A 16999-nucleotide genomic window follows, 5' to 3' on the forward strand; every position below is an offset into this window, starting at 1 on the left:
ACCGACATCGATACTTCTCTTCAGTGCAGCACTCCGTGAAGAATGAGCTGCCATTACCCAAGAAACCTTCCAGCACCAGATTGAAAGTATGCCTGCGGTACTGGAAGCTGTCATCAACGCTAAGGGTGAGCCAACACCGTACTGAATTGCGGCATTACCGATGGAGGGCACCACGAACTTGTAAGTTATTTTCAGCCTGGTGTCCGCATACTTTTGAGCACATAGTACAGCTATCCGTCGTCGTTGCACGTGTACGAATTTCTTTTTTTCTTCCGGCAGTGAATTACGCTTCACGTCTTTCACGATATCAATTTTGTCACCTGCAAAGAGGAAGATTTTTGAATCAACTATCAGATTTCGTGGCACGTGACTGATATAATAAAGGAGAGCACCAAGTCCACATGAGAACTGTGTGACAACACCAGTCAGAGTCAAATAAAGTTTACTATTGTGAAGTTTGCACTGGCAGTATTTGTTGGTTTAGATTTTGGACGCTGTCTGCCCACAGAAATAAAGTTACTCCGAAAGTACCTGGAACTGTCCGCAAAACCGCCTAAACGCAACACTTACCCTATGCCAGTATTCTGGCACATAAAGTACACAAACAGATCTGTGAGTGGCCGTGCAACCGTAGCAACCGCCGAATTCAGATATTAGCATCGCTAAATCTCTGTCCTGTGCTCACCGATGAAAAGAGCCTACAGCGGTTGCTTCAGCGACGAAAAAAAGTCTGTTTTGAAACTGCGCACGAAGTTTAATTTTAAAACGAGAAATTATAAACGGTTTATAGCGGGAGAACTCGCCTGAAAATTTAAGAGGCTGTCAAGCGCAAATTTGTTGAAGTAATTGAAGTTGCCGGCACGTCATAAGCATTTCCCATTCCTCTGGATCGTATTTAGTGCGGGCAGCGCGGATTTGCAGCGCTGCGCCCGTCTACCGGGCAGGCAGTGTACAGCGGGCGGGTATTACTAGTTTAGTTGCGCGCGCACCAAGCGGCGGCGGACGGAGTTACGGAACGGTCGCATATTGTGCCAGCGAATAAACGACGAGCGCTCTCGACGCGAAGCTGGGGCTACTGACCTGCCGCGCAAAATGGAAGCGACGAACACCGCCCCGTTTGTTGGTACGGCTGTCCAATAATTGTCCGGACCGCTACTGAGCTACTGCACGCCTGCGTTCTATTTCATCCCCACGGAAAATTAAAGAATTTTGTTGAGGTTCTGTGGTAGTTGTACGTGTATCGGTCAAATAATCAGTCCTCCTCTGGAGTCATCAAGTTCATACCGTGTTACACCGCATCTAGTGTTGATAACGGTCTTAGTTCAGTAAGGGTGACACTATACAAGTTTCTTTAGGTAGCCGCGCCCAATTAAAGCTGACGATTACCTTCCGAAGCGCTACCAAATCGCGTGAATTCGACTGAAACGTTTCATCCAAATAGTACCATACATTTTATAAAATCGTGTGATGTAGTGGGACAGTAGAAATGCGATAGGATGCGTGAATGCTTGTGAAACTAGGAACTTATGAGTGTGTGATTAGAAAGAAGGCTGTTATCGTCTTGGTAGACGGAAGGGTCCACAATATATTAATTAGGATGTCACCAAAGTTGGTGAAATAAACATCATAGTTTCTGTTACCGGTTACCTGAATGCGTGTGCCAAATCAAGGCACGAAAAACATCCCCAAAACATCATAGAATCACACTTGGCCCGAACTACACCGACCAAAAACTGCAGGATTAAGAATCTCACGGGACTGTCGGTGTACTCAGCGACTTACGCCCTTTAAAAATGAAACAAAATCTCGACTCGTTGGTTTGCACAGCCGGGAAAATTTTAGGCTAATCGACTTGCATGTCATCTGTCTAAAATATTTCATGACTGATTACGATTAGCGGGTGTGTTGGATACAAAGTCTTGTTTGTGTTGTTGTTGTTGTTGTTGATGATGATGATCACTGTTTTTGCTTTTATCATCATCATTATTGTTGCTGTTTTCGTCTTCAAAAATGGCTCTGAGTACTATGGGACTTAACATCTGTGGTCATCAGTCGCCTAGAACTTAGAACTAATTAAACCTAACTAACCTAAAGACATCACAGACATCCATGCCCGAGGCAGGATTCGAACCTGCGACCATAGCGGTCGCTCGGCTCCAGACTGTAGCGCCTAGAACCGCACGGCCACTCCGGCCGGCTTTTCGTCTTCAGTCCGAAAGCTGATTTTATGCAGCCTACCAGATGTATACAGATAATTAAAAACGCTCTTTATCAGAGAATATTGGGTGTAATAATTTTTGGAAATTAGTTCCTCTGTTTCACTATCCCATCGTTAACATTCGGCAAAATTTCAAGATGAAATTCTACATGTGGTTGGTGTAGTCCTATCAAACGTTCTTCAACGGAAATTGCACTAATAACGTTGTGAGTAAAATCTTCATATCTTAAACTATTTGTGTTTCTGCATTATTTAAAATAAATTGACAACGTGTTGCGACATATGTGGCTGTCTGAAAAACTGTACGAGATAAGTTTTCAGTTGTCTGTAGACCTGGGGAAAATATCGGAAATGTGGACATTCTGTATTCAAATGGTTCACACATACTTCCTGTTGTTTCTCCTTGCCAATAATTACATTTATTTTTAACGCGTGAAATTAATTAAACTTATTCGCAGTTACGAATATGGACAATATCAGCTGTGTAATGGAATGATGTCAATGAAAATTTCTGCCGAACCGGGACTCAAAGCCGGATTTCCCGCTTATCGCGACCGGTCGCCTTACCATTTGGCTATCCTAGACCAACACGCGGCCAGACCCAGACTTCCACATATCGTCAACCATGTGCCTACAACCTGCGCTCGCACATCCATTATGTATACTACCATACAGTTGAGACAATTTTACATGAATATCGCTTGCCCGGTATCAGCATATGAATATAGTACTGCATTGTCCGTGTTATTGGCTCTGAGCACTATGGGACTTAATTTCTGAGGTCATCTGTCCCCTAGAACTTAGAACTACTTAAACCTAACTAACCTAAGGACATCACACACATACATGCCCGAGGCAGGATTCGAACCTGCGACCGTAGCAATCGCGTGGTTCGGGCCTGAAGCACCTAGAACCGCTCGGCCACAGCGGCCGGCAAAAGAAAATCACCTTTGGCGACACTCTCCCTCGCGTCCTGTTCGAATTTGCACGCGCATCGGCCTGATTAGCAAACTTTAACGCTAATTAACTCAGAAATAGGGGAGTGCATCGAAATTTTTTTCTGAAAAATTATTTCTCAGGACAACTTTTCCTGCAACATCCTCAATACTTTTCTGACCACCCTGTATTAATGTCCTCTCTCTCGTGATTTCGTCTGATTTTGTGCAGTTTTCCAAGCTAATGTTCCTTCTGAGTGGACATGAAATGGTCCCGGCGGTGGTTCGAGTCCTCCCTCGAGCATGGGTGTGTGTGTTTGTCCTTAGGATAATTTAGGTTAAGTAGTGTGTAAGCTTAGGGACTGATGACCTAAGCAGTTAAGTCCCATAAAATTTCACACACATTTGAACATTTATTTTTGGACATGAAACTTTCCTTTTTGTCTAATAACATGTTCATGAATATTGAAGTTTTCATTTATGTACACTACAGACAGAACAACACGAGAAGCATACAGGCAGAGGAGGAAACCTGCGTTTTAACGGAGCTAAAGTAGGAATTTTCACGCCTCTATTTTGGCAAACGAACTTTGTGGTTTGCGGGCCGGATGCAGCCGACAACTGACGCTGGAGAGCTCTGCAGTCGTAAATCGCGTTAGCTGGATAGTTCTGCAGTTTCAAATCACGTTGACTAGTACGTCTCGTGTAAAGCGATTGCTGTGTCTCGTGAGGCTGGATATCCCGTTCGCGTCCACGTCAACGTCAGCTGCCTCATTGCGTACGAGAAGGCGTTAGCGGGCGTCAGGCACGGCCAGAACTAGCTGCGCTATTTACTTATTGGAACAAGGAGTCGAGCCACAGAAAGCGAGTTCTCGGCGTAAGTCGTATGACTGGCGAGACCGTTGCTGAGCTCAGCGGACGCTCGCGCGATAAATATTTAGTTTGGAGCGGAGCCAGGGCGGGCAACCTTCCCGCCAACGGCGAGGCTGGGGAATTCGCGCCAGTAGCGGCCCTGGCCGCCGTGTAGCGGCGCGGCGGAGCGCACGCGCTGCGTCTGGCCAGCCGGAAGCCGTAGCAGTGCAGCTGATGGCCAACATCTGGCCCCCGAATATCGCCGCGGTGTGATTGCCGCGTCAGTAAATAAGGTCGTTCGTACGCAGGCTGAGTCATTAGCAACAGTGCTGCCGCATCTGGAAGCGTTTGTATCCTTTTCCTCGTGGACTATCAACACACGTGTTGACTTAATCATCTTGAATATTTGTAACGTTGAGCTTTCCAAACTTCTTGTCATGGCGACGCCCCCTCCCCCTACGAGGACGTGCTGAAAAGTAATCCCACCGAATTTCTTATTCTGTTCTTAATATCGGTTGAGGTATTACATGTCGAACCTCTGCTGCTACAGGGTTCTAAATCGTAGCTTGTAACGTGGCGGTGTGTAACATAACTACACTTACGAGCCTAAGATACTGGTACACCTGCCTACTGCCGTGTAGGGCCCCAGCGAGCACGCTTAAGTGTCGCACCGCGACGTGGCACGGACTCGACTAATGTCTGACATAGTGCTGGAGGGAACTGACACCGTGAATACTGCAGGGCTGCCCATAAATCCGTAACAGTATGAGGGGGAGGAGATTTCTTCTGAACAGCACGTGACAAGATATCTCGGATATGCTGAATAATGTTCATGTCTGGGGAGCTTGGTGGCCAGCGGAAGTGTTTAAACACAGAAGTCTGTTTCTGGAGCCATTCTGTAGCAACTATGGACGTGAAGGGTGTCGCACTGTCCTGCTGGAATTGCCCAAGTACGTTGGAATGCACAATGGACATGAATAGATGCAGGTGATCAGACAGGATGCTTACGTACGTGTCACCTGTCAGAGTCGTATCTAGACGTATCAGGAGTCCCATATAACTCCAACTGCTTACACCACCACATAGCCTCCACCAGCTTGAACAGTCCCCTGCTGACATGCAGGGTCCATGGATTCATGAAATTGTCTCCACAACCGTGCACTTCCATCCTCTCGATACAATTTGAAACGAGACTCGTCCGACCGGGCAACATGTTTCCAGTCATCAACAATCCAATGTCGATGTTGGCGAACCCAGGCGAGGCGTAAAAATTGTGTCGTGTAGTCATCAAGGATACAAGAGTGGGCCTTCGGCTCCGACAGCCCATATCGATGATGTTTCGTTAAATGGTTCGCACGCTGACACTTGTTGATGGCACAAGACTGAAATCTGCAGCAATTTGCGGAATGGTTGCAATTCTGTCACGTTGAACCATTCTCTTCAATCGTCGTTGGTCCCGTTCTTGCAGGATCTTTTTCCGGCCGCAGCGATGTCGGAGATTTGTACCTCGAAGATGCTGTGTCCCATTGCTTGTGCGCCGACTATAACACCACATTCAAACTCACTTAAAATAAATAGAATTATAATGGATGAGCCTACACAAGAAAAAATATTTCGCATTTTAGAAGATCAGTAAACATCCTAACAGAAAGTTACACTTAATGCATGGGCAACGTATACTATAAATTACATATATATATATATATATATATATATATATATATATATATATATATATATATATATATATATATATTTACCAGATCCATAACTGATTCAGCTAAAGAGTATGTACGATAAACCGGTAAAAAGAAAAAAAACCTAGTGAAAATGGGTTCAGATAGATCTGCACGGCATGAACACTACAGAAAACCGCATTAGATATCAAGTAACAATTTGGAACACTAATAATCAGATGCATAATGATAAGAACGCTTAAGAAAGAAAACGTGCAATAAATAGAAGAACGCGAGTCATGAAAGTATTTTTTGAGGAAAGAACAAACGCCCTCAAAATGGGCAAAATGAAGGAAATACATGGAATAAAAAAATGAGTACTTTGAAAATAGACTGTTTACAAATAACTGGCACTCTAGCGGTTGTGATGCCACTGCCAGTTTCCATATAGTCAGATTTCGTGGCAGCTACGAACAAAAAACAATGTTAAGCAGAATTTAGACCACACTGTGGGTAGCCAAAGCGCATATTTCAATTAATTATAATAATCAAAAACCATAAATCGTGAACTGTACAACGGTTCTGCACGGACTGCTCACCCAACAACAGCGCTATAGGTACGTGAAAAAGTGTGTGATGTGACAATACATATTTTCATTACGTACACAAATTGTAAATATGATACATTACAGACAACTGATGACTTTTTATATCGATAAAACTAAACGCGTTAGATGACAAAAATACGCACTTTCTTATTGTTGCACAAACGGATTTGAAACACCTTCAAAAATGAAGAAATAACTTTACGCCATATTTGAAAATACTTCGGCGGTCAGACATTCGATCCAATGAAAAGATTATCAACGAGTTTTATAGCTTAGTACTGCATTCTCTTTTGTGCAGAAGTTAGATTAACCAGGGGGAAGTGCAGATCCTACATCTTTCTAGTACCGGTTTGGTAAATATCTCTAGTACTCTCAAACTTCAATGGAGAGTGGACAACAAATTACATCAGAGAATAAGTGTACTTCAACGCTGTAGATAGTGTTCACAAACAGACGCCTCCAAGACGTACGCGTGCGATGGCCACTTTATTTTGTGCAATGAATAATTACTACCTAAGTGAGGAGTTACCCCAGAATATTATCCTGTAGGACGGCGATAAATAAAACTGAAAAAAATTGCTAAGTCATTCTTTCTAGAATCCCTGATCACTATTCGTCTAGGTGAAGAGAGATTACAGGTTTCTAGAACGACACAAAACCTGTTCGAGGCGAAACACTTAGAAGGTGCCTCGCGGTATATTGTGTTACAGTCACATATCTCAACATGCTTGGCAAAAACTGAAATTAGAAGGAGAATAGTACTGAATTCATAAGCTGAGCTACTAGGCAGCACCCACGGCGTCGATGGCCTCATAGGGTAATTCGAAAATGTTTTCTGACAAACAGTCCGCTATACTCCCATAAAACTGTAAAAATTTATCGAAACTGCCAATGTTAATTGTAAAAAGCGCGTTTTTAATTTATAACTCTCTTAACAGAGTACGACGCAAATTTGTAGCCTGCTCTATTAACGCTTCTTTGCGTAGAACGGCAGTTTCTTGTCTACTGTTGAAGAGCTGAAGTTCAATTCTGGCACATTATACACGCGTTAAACAATTGCTAGATCGTTGTTTTTACATAACTCATCCTTAGAGCAGCGCTGCCCCGCTGTATAAAAACATGAGCAGGGGGAAGAAAATGTAATCCGTTTTTACATTGAATGGAACTGTTAGCGACATGGCTGCGTCAAATTTTCATATTTGGCCAATGACACTAAAACTAATGAATGTAGACTACAAATTTCAAATGATATTGCGTTTTCCTCGTCACAGACTACGCGGACCAATATGGCGGGCATACATTTTAAATTTCTCTCTTGCCTGTACGGCGTGAAGTGTCGATTGCACATACGCACGCAAAATATTTTGCGTAAATTTATCGGAATTAAGGCATGAAAATGATGTAGTGCGTGCAAAACCAATTACTGGCCGTATGAACTGTCTTTGTTGTCTTTGTGGCCCGCTAATTAAAATGTCACATTATAAATATTTCGTTTAACAGAAATTTGTTTTACATGAAGGCCAAAAAATTGAAACGAAAGAACGCAAAAAAACAGCATAACCACTGTTTTCGTCGTGTTTGACTGCAGAAATTATTATTATTCTGTAATGATAATAAACACACGCCAACGGGACAGAAAAAATCAAAGACGGGAATCACAGGGAGATTTACGTCTCTCTCATTTCATCCTCTGCGCATTAACATTTCATGACTCGCTGCATCGGAAGTCGTCTACACGTGTCAAGGTTACCTTAAATAAGATAGTGTAATGGACTCCCGTGACGTACAGGGATATTTCATGAAACCTCACCAGTGCTGGTAACTATGATCCTTATACAGCTTTTCTTCAAGTCCTGAATGAATTCTACTTACTGATGTTTGCTATCTGGAGGGGATGAATGATACCTACTCGTGCTTAAACTACACATCCTCCGTGAATGGTCAGATTAAAACTGAACCTGGGGCTCCTTTGCATGGAGTAAGTCTCAGTTAACAATGTTTATGAGATGATTTGTAATCAGTTTAAATTTCACTAAAGTGAGGCATGGGTTGGACTAAGCACTCTTTCATCACCAATTAGCGATAGAACAAAGAGTCACGTTAAATAACTAAAATATTAATAAGTACAGTCGAATATATTAACCGATGAAAGTGCCCCACTACGGCTGTCTCACGAAACACTCCGCTGCTCCGCAGTCATGGACCGTGCGGCTGGTCCCGGCGGAGGTTCGAGTCCTCCCTTGGGCATGGGTGTGTGTGTTTGTCCTTAGGATAATTTAGGTTAAGTAGTGTGTAAGCTTAGGTACTGATGACCTTAGCAGTTAAGTCCCATAAGATTTCACACACACACTCTGCTGCTCACACTTCACCCCAGAATGGAAAGCACAGATGTATCGACCAACACAGGTGAAAATAATCATAGAAAAGCTGAAGGCAGCTTAACAGAGACAGGGGAACAGCTCACACCGAGACATTCGAAGGTTAATGGAATGTATTATTTTCGAATCTGAGGAAAAAATGAGTTTCGCGCAATTATGAAACTGTTTCATTTCAAGTGTTGGACAGCTCCACGGATATAAGGAGGAGGATATTAGTGTTTAACGTCCCGTCAACAACGAGGTCATTAGAGACGGAGCGCAAGCTCGGTTGAGGGAAGGATGGGGAAGGAAATCGGCCGTGCCCTTTTAAAGGAACCATGCCGGTATGTTGCCTGAAGCGATTTAGGGAAATCACGGAAAACCTAAATCAGGATGGCCGGAGACGGGATTGAACCGTCGTCCTCCCGAATGCGAGTCCAGTGTGCTAACCACTGCGCCACCTCGCTCGGTCCCACGGATATAAACCGAAATTAATTAAGTTCATGGAGAATCTACACTGATATTTCAGACTATTTATCTTTGGATTACAGTATTTCATGATGATATTGTCAGCATACAGTCTAAAGCTGCCCCAGGCAAGCTGCTAAGGTCATACAACGTAAAACTGTTGGAAGGTGTGCACGATATGAAAGTAGAAAGTCTCAACATGCAATTCACGTGATAGTGGATACCGAAAGCACCTCAGCAGAGTGAGCACTCTACATTCAACGCGAAAGACTAGACGCGGAGAAGCCTTGGAGCGTGGTGATTGCAGGAGAAAAAAAAAAAGTTTCAAGACAAAACCTGGCAATGTTGTTGCGCAGTCCGCAGGACAATTTGCGCACATTCATGAGCGTGAATGGAATTCCAAACCATCATACGTCGCCTGAAGTGAGGAAAAATAAAAACTATAAACAAGGCTTTATGTGAAATCATCAAGGGGAGGGAAGTCCGATTAGTCAGATGCTGTTCGGTATTCACATTGAGTGATTATGATAGATCGTCTGGAAAAGGCAAACTATAGCCTAAACGGACCTTAGTGTGCTTCATTATTAGATCGATTGAAGGATAATTTGACTGAAACAACAACCAAGATTGCTACACGTGAAAGAGATCTTTCAATAGGAAAACGCCCTAGTCAACACAGCATTCACAATAACGAAAATTGATTGATTCACCTAATTTTACCGCATGAGTTTTCTTCCTATTTTTCAGCTTTGTAAACTTATTTGGCGAGAAGAAATTTCAACCATTGCCTGCACAATGGAGTATTGTGCAGCGCTCGGAAAAACCGAATTCTTTGATAAGGCGCAAAAATTGCGATGTTGTTGAGTTACTGTAGTAATCAAGGAAAGAGACGAAAAATGGAGCGTTTTTCTTGCTTTTTTCCACCAGATTTATTAATCTACTTAAATGTAACAAGAAGCATTAAATAGCTCTGAAAACAATTTCGCAGTAAACGCAGCAACCCGTACCATTTCTCCTTTACCTGTTGTAGTTCTTTCGTGTAAAATGTGTGCGTGACATGCCCGCTGTTTACACATTCGCACGGATTCATGACATGAATCATAAGAATATATGACGCTCTATTCCAGTGAAACATGCATATTAATCTCAGAATTAAAATTCTTCGATCAGTCATTCAGGAAACCAATCAAGCAGTCAGTTAATGTTGTTGTTGTGGTCTTCAGTCCTGAGGCTGGTTTGATGCAGCTCTCCATCCTACTCTAGCCTGTGCAAGCTTCTTCATTTCCCAGTACCTACTGCACCCTACATCCTTCTGAATCTGCTTAGTGTTTTCATCTCTTGGTCTCCCTCTACGATTTTTACCCTCCACGCTGCCCTCCAGTACTAAATTGGTGATACCTTGATGATTCAGAATATGCCCTACCAACCGATCGCTTCTTCTAGTCAAGTCGTGCCACAAACTCATCTTCTCCCCAATTCTATTCAATACCTCCTCATTAGTTATGTGATCTACCTATCTAATCTTCAGCATTCTTCTGTAGCACCACATTTCGAAAGCTTCTATTCTCTTCTTGTCTAAACTATTTATCGTCCACGTTTCACTTCCATACATGGCTACACTCTATACAAATACTTTCAGAAACGACTTCCTAACACTTCAATCAATACTCGATGTTAACAAATTTCTCTTCTTCAGAAACGGTTTCCTTGCTATTGCCAGTCTACATTTTATATTCTCTCTACTTCGACTATCATCAGTTATTTTGCTCCCCAAATAGCAAAACTCCTTTACTACTCTAACTGTCTAATTTCCTAATCTAACTCCCTCAGCATCACCCGACTTAATTCGACTACATTCCATTATCCTTGTTTTGCTTTTGTTGATGTTCATCATATACTCTCCTTTCAATACACTGTCCATTTCGTTCAACTGCTCTTCCAAGTCCTTTGCTGTTTCTGACAGAATTACAATGTCATCGGCGAACCTCAAAGTTTTTATTTCTTCTCCATGGATTTTAATACCTACTCCGAACTTTTCCTTTGTTTCCTTTACTGCTTGCTCAATATACAGATTGAATAGCATCGGGGAGAGGCTACAACCCTGTCTCACTCCCTTCCCAACCACTGCTTCCCTTTCATGCCCCTCGACTCTTATAACTGCCATCTGGTTTCTGTACAAATTGTAAATAGCCTTTCGCTCCCTGTATTTGACCCCTGCCACCTTTAGAATATGAAAGAGAGTATTCCAGTCAACATTGTCAAAAGCTTTCTCTAAGTCTACAAATGCTAGAACCGTAGGTTTACGTTTTCTTAATCTTTCTTCTAAGATAAGTCGTAGGGTCAGTATTGCCTCACGTGTTCCAACATTTCTACGGAATCCAAACTGATCTTCCCCGAGGTCGGCTTCTGCCAGTTTTTCCATTCGTCTGTAAAGAATAGTTAGTTAATAAAGATGGTAAAACCTCTACGTTCTGTAGCGCATCGATGTACTGTAGCCCCCAACCCAGATGGTACGCTCAAAGAAAGAGAAAGCTGTTACAGCATGAATGGCAGGGAGACCGCAGAGACTACACGCGACGGAACAGGTGCGTCCCACTCCCACCTGACACCGGCAAAACCGTTGGGCGTGCAGCAAAACAGCCAACAGGTCTGGCGGTCCCGCGCGCGCCACCGCCCGCGCGACAGTGCCGCCGCGTCGCGGCAGGTGCGCTCACGACGCGATCGTCAACTGTCGCCCCGACACAGTATGTTGTCCTTCTAACCAAGGCTGTCCGTGACGCTTCGCTGACTTTATTGCTGCTTCCTTTTTCTATATCAAATCAGTGTTTGTTAGAAAAACTAACAACTGCTCCGACGTAACACATACTTCCGTAACACGGAAGGTGCATGAAGCGGTATTTATCTCTTTCTGTATTCAATATATTTTCTGCTGCGTCGTACAGCAAGTGGTGCTTTCATCACTGAACATATTCAGATAACAGAAGTAAACTTCCCAGAATGAGTGAAGACTGATAGTGCTTCGTATGCTGTGGGGAGCACATTCGACCTCTCACATGAGAAACTCACTCGCCGTAAACGTTTCACTACGGCCCACGTGTTCTTCCTGATACCTACTGAAGCACACATGTACTAACCACTAATCAAAACATTCTTCTCCTTTTCTTCCTACTGCTACTACTACTTTCTTCTTTTTCCGCATCTGCGCAGGATCGGAATGTTTCTAAATTATTAACCGAAAGGGTAGCCGGATGCCTTCGTGTCGCCACCCTGCTATCTTCTCGGACGGAAAGTGTGTACCACAACACTCGGTGCTTATGTTTCCTTTTTGTTTCAAATTCATCAGATATGATCCAGATTAGTACGACTACGTAAGAAAGAGAGCGAATGGTACTCACAGTGATGAAATGATTAATAGGGTTCAAATTCAGTGAGTTAGGCCAAAGATGAACTGGAGAAGGGTAAATTATATTTCTGTAACTGGGATCAACTTCATCAGCTTAACCATATTCGTGCAAATCAGGCTGGAGTGGCCGAGCGGTTAAAGGCGCTACAGTCTGGAACCGCTACGGTCGCAGGTTCTAATCCTGCCTCGGGCATGGATGTGTGTGATGTCCTTAGGTTAGTTAGGTTTAAGTAGTTCTAAGTTCTAGGGGACTTATGACCTCAGATGTTAAGTCCCATAGCGCTCAGAGCTATTTTTGACCCGTCGTAAACAAGGCGACTATAACGCCATGTCAATGGCGATATTTTAAAACTTTAGAGGCTAGACAGTTCCGATTACGAGATTTTACTACAATTATGAACAATCATATATTAATAACAGCAACATGTAAGGAAATAGAATAAAATAAGAACCTTAAAAACGATCTGCACAACTGTAATGGACATCAAGACACACGGAACTAAATAAAACTAGACATAAATGGTAGCTTGTATCAAATAATGCACTTTACCTGTAGCTTAAGATGAGGCTGCCATACACAGTTTCGAATATACCTACATTCCAACAATAAATCGAAAAAGAGTTTGACAAGAAATACTTTAAGCATTTATTCGAAAGGAACTAAAAATAAAATATGTATCGTACAGAAATCCAAGCTTGGATAGAAAGTGGAACTTTAACTATATAGCTCAAGTGGAGACTGTACAATGCAATTATAAATGGAAACGGTTATCACAAAAATAACTTGAACTATTTATCGGAATGAAAACAAACAGATTACCGGTAAAAACACTTGAGCTGCAACAGGGACCACAATAACAATACGAATTTAAAAAATTATAGTAAAAGAAGACCGATAAATTGACTAAATATTACCATTTCTTTCGAAACAGAATACAGTTTTTATTTGTCATACACAGCGAAAATTAAGAATGTATCTCCTGTTACCGACGAAAATTGACAACACAAGCGCTATAAAGAAATGCAATTCAAAATGTGCACCAAGAAACACGTCACAGCATTCAGTACCTTTACGTCAATGGTCAAAGCCGACAGTTTCACAAACGGCTGTTTGTGAAATCTATGTTGATTTTTATAATTGATATTCCAGTTTTCCAAAATCGCCATAGCAATGAGTATAAATCAAGCACTGTGGTGGGCCAGTGCCATATAACGAGCACAGTTTTACTCTGTGCAGAGGCCGGGACATTAGAAAAAGTTGAGGAAAAAAGCCGAGAAGCACTGTAAATGTTGACATGGAGGAAACTGGGAGGTGAAAATATACGGTGAGGGACGAGAAGATGTTGTGAAGAATATAAATCTCCCACCCACCACCGAGGAGGTGGTGCATTCGGGAGGACAACGGTTCAACCTCGCGTCTGACCATCATGATTTTGATATTCCGTGTTGTCCCTAAATCGGTTGAGGCAAACGGCCCGATGGTTCCTCTGAAGGGGCACGGCCGATTTCCTTCCCCATAAGTTCCACAATTCGCACGAGATTTAACCATCAGTCATCCTCACCAAAAGCATGTTGGAATGTGATGGAGTACAAATAGACATCAATCACTTTTTTCCCGAATCTAAACTGTGTGCAAACATACAAACTGATTTCATACAACAGTTAATCAGATCTCGCTAACCGTTACCAGCTAGCATAGCAGCTCTGCTTCGCCAAAATAATATACTACTTTTAAAACTGTTGTTGTTGTTGTTGTTGTTGTTGTTGTCGTTGTCGTCGATTTCAATCTGAAGTTTTGTTTGATGCAGCTCTCCATACTACTCTGTCTTACGCAAGCCTCTTCATCTCCGAATAACTCTGCAACCTCTATCCTCCTGAATGTAATTACTGTATTTATATCTTAGTTTCCTTCTACAATTTTTACCTCTACACTTCCTTCTAACACTAAACTGGTGGTACCTGAAGTCTCAGACTGCGCCTTATCATCTGATCTCTTCTTCTAGTCAGGTTGTGGCACACATTCATTTACTGCCCAATTCTGTTCAGTACCTCCTCGTTAGTTATGTGACCTACCCATTTCATATTCAGCATTCTTCTGTAGCACCACATTTCGAAAGCTTCTATTCTCCTTTTATGTAAACTGTTTATTGTGCATCTTTCGCTTCCATACGTGGCCAAACTCCAGATAAATACCTTCAGAAAAGACTTGCAAACACTTAAATCTGTACTCCATGTTAACAAATTTCTCTCCTTCAGAAATGCTTTTCTTACCATTATCAGCCTATGTTTTATATCCTCTCTACTTCGGCCATCATCAGTTATTTTGTTGTCCAACTAACAGAACTCGTCTACTGCTTTAAGTGTCTCGTTTCCTAAACTGTTTTTCTTGGCATCACCTGATTTAATTCGACTACATTCCATTATCCTTGCTTCGTTTTTTCTACTGTTCATCTTATATTCTTCTTTCAAGACATTGTCCTTTCAGTTCAAATGCTCTTCCAAGTCCTTTGGTGTCTCTGGCAGAATTACGTCATCAGCAAACCTCAAAGTTTTTATTTCTTCTCCCTGAACTTTAATTAATACTTCAAATTTTTCTTCGTTTCCTTTACTTCTTGCTCAATGTACATGTTGAATAACTTCGTGGCTAGGCTACTATCCCGTCTCGTTCCCTTTTCAATCACTGCTTTCTTTGATGTCCCTCGACGCTTACAACTGCCGCCTGGTTTTTGTACAAGTTGTAAATAGCCTTTCGCTACCTGCATTCTATTCCTGCTACCTTCAGAATTTCAAAGCGAGTATTCCAGTCAACACATTCAAAGGCTTTATGTAAGTCTACAAATGCTACAAATATGGGTTTGCCTGTCCGTAATTTATCTTATAAGATAAGTCATAGGGTCAGTATTGCCTCGCGTATTTCTACATTTCCCGGGATCCAAACTGATCTTCCCCGAGGTCACCTTCTACCAGTGTTTCCATTCTCCTGCATAGAATTTGTGTTAGTATTTTGCAACCATGTCCTATTGAACTGATAGTTCGGTAATTTTCACACCTATCAGCAACTGCTTTCGTTGGAGTTGGAATCATTACATTCCTCTTGAAGTCTGAGGGTATTTCACCTGTCTCGTACATCTTGCACTCCAGATGGAAGAGTTTGATCATGATTTGCTCTCCGAGGGATATCAATATCGTCCACTCCCCTTAAGAATTTTTAACTACAGTAGAGTGTCGATTATCCGAACGTCGGTCAACCGAACGACCGCTTAACCGAACTGTGTACTCGCTCGCACCTGTTACTCTCCCACCCTACCGTCCATCATCCCCCTCACTCCCAAAGCAAGTTTCCCACAGTAGTCGCCGCACTGGGCAACGCTGGCGGAACATTGCTTCTAATGGGGCCTTTCACAAGGCGCTGCTGACTGGCCAAGCCGCCAGTCGCTGTGTTTCAACAATCAGCACACTTCTGTCGGCTTGGCGCTGGCAGTAGAAGTAGCGGCAGTACCAAAGCTGTTCACAGCAACAGCTGCGCCAGCTTAAGAGTTGAGGCGTGCCGCTCCGCGCAGTTTGAAGGATTGCGCGCCCCCAAGAAGAGCTTCTCACGGTGCAAACAGTCACCTGCTGTTCTCTGTTACGATCACAGTGTGCTGCTGCGTGAAGAAGTGAACTTGACGATATAAAATGCTTAAACGTAAACGTGTTGTCCTTTCTATGAGGGACACGTACGAGATTATTAAAAGGTTAGAAGAAGGTGAATCTGAAACCACTTTACCCAATTTTAATTTTGTGTACTGTGTGTGTTGTTCATGCAAAATGCGTATGTAATATGTATATATTTTTGTTTAATAAACTGTGCCACATACTATATATTCCTACTGAAGTTGCCTTTGTATGTTACTTTGTAATACTAAAAGAGATGCCTGTTTTTATGAATAAATTTACTGTACAATACTTCTTTTTGGCAAATAAACATGTACAGTTCGATTATCCGAACTAACCAGTTTTCCGAACACCCACGTCCCCCAAGTACTTCGGATAATCGACGCTCTACTGTAAATATATTTTTACCGTTTAAAATCACATAAAGAGGTGGCCGTGTAGCCTTTTTGGCTAAACCTGTGTGTTATTTGTGTTCCCACGGTGCACTGTTCCGTCGTCATTCTGACAAGACCGAGCAACCGTCTGTATAAAGAGCCACGATGTGCGCCCGACAATAGTGACAAGAGACGCCGGCGGAAGACAGTTGCAAATTCCCCGGAGAAGTGAGACGACCCAATTGCACCGCAATTACGGGCAAGAGCCGCAATTTATGCAAGGCGCTGCAGTCGACAAACGCCGAATAATTATTAATGGAAATTCCACCCCCAAAATTATTCACGGAGCGTGCCGCGGTGACAGACGCTAAGCATGTTTGTAGCTTTCGCGTTTCGTCTCGTCGCGATAAATACAGTGTATCCATTACTGGTTTCTGGCGGCCGGTCGCACAAC

Source organism: Schistocerca cancellata, chromosome 5 (assembly GCF_023864275.1).
Source record: "Schistocerca cancellata isolate TAMUIC-IGC-003103 chromosome 5, iqSchCanc2.1, whole genome shotgun sequence".
NCBI classification, from domain to species: domain Eukaryota; kingdom Metazoa; phylum Arthropoda; class Insecta; order Orthoptera; family Acrididae; genus Schistocerca; species Schistocerca cancellata.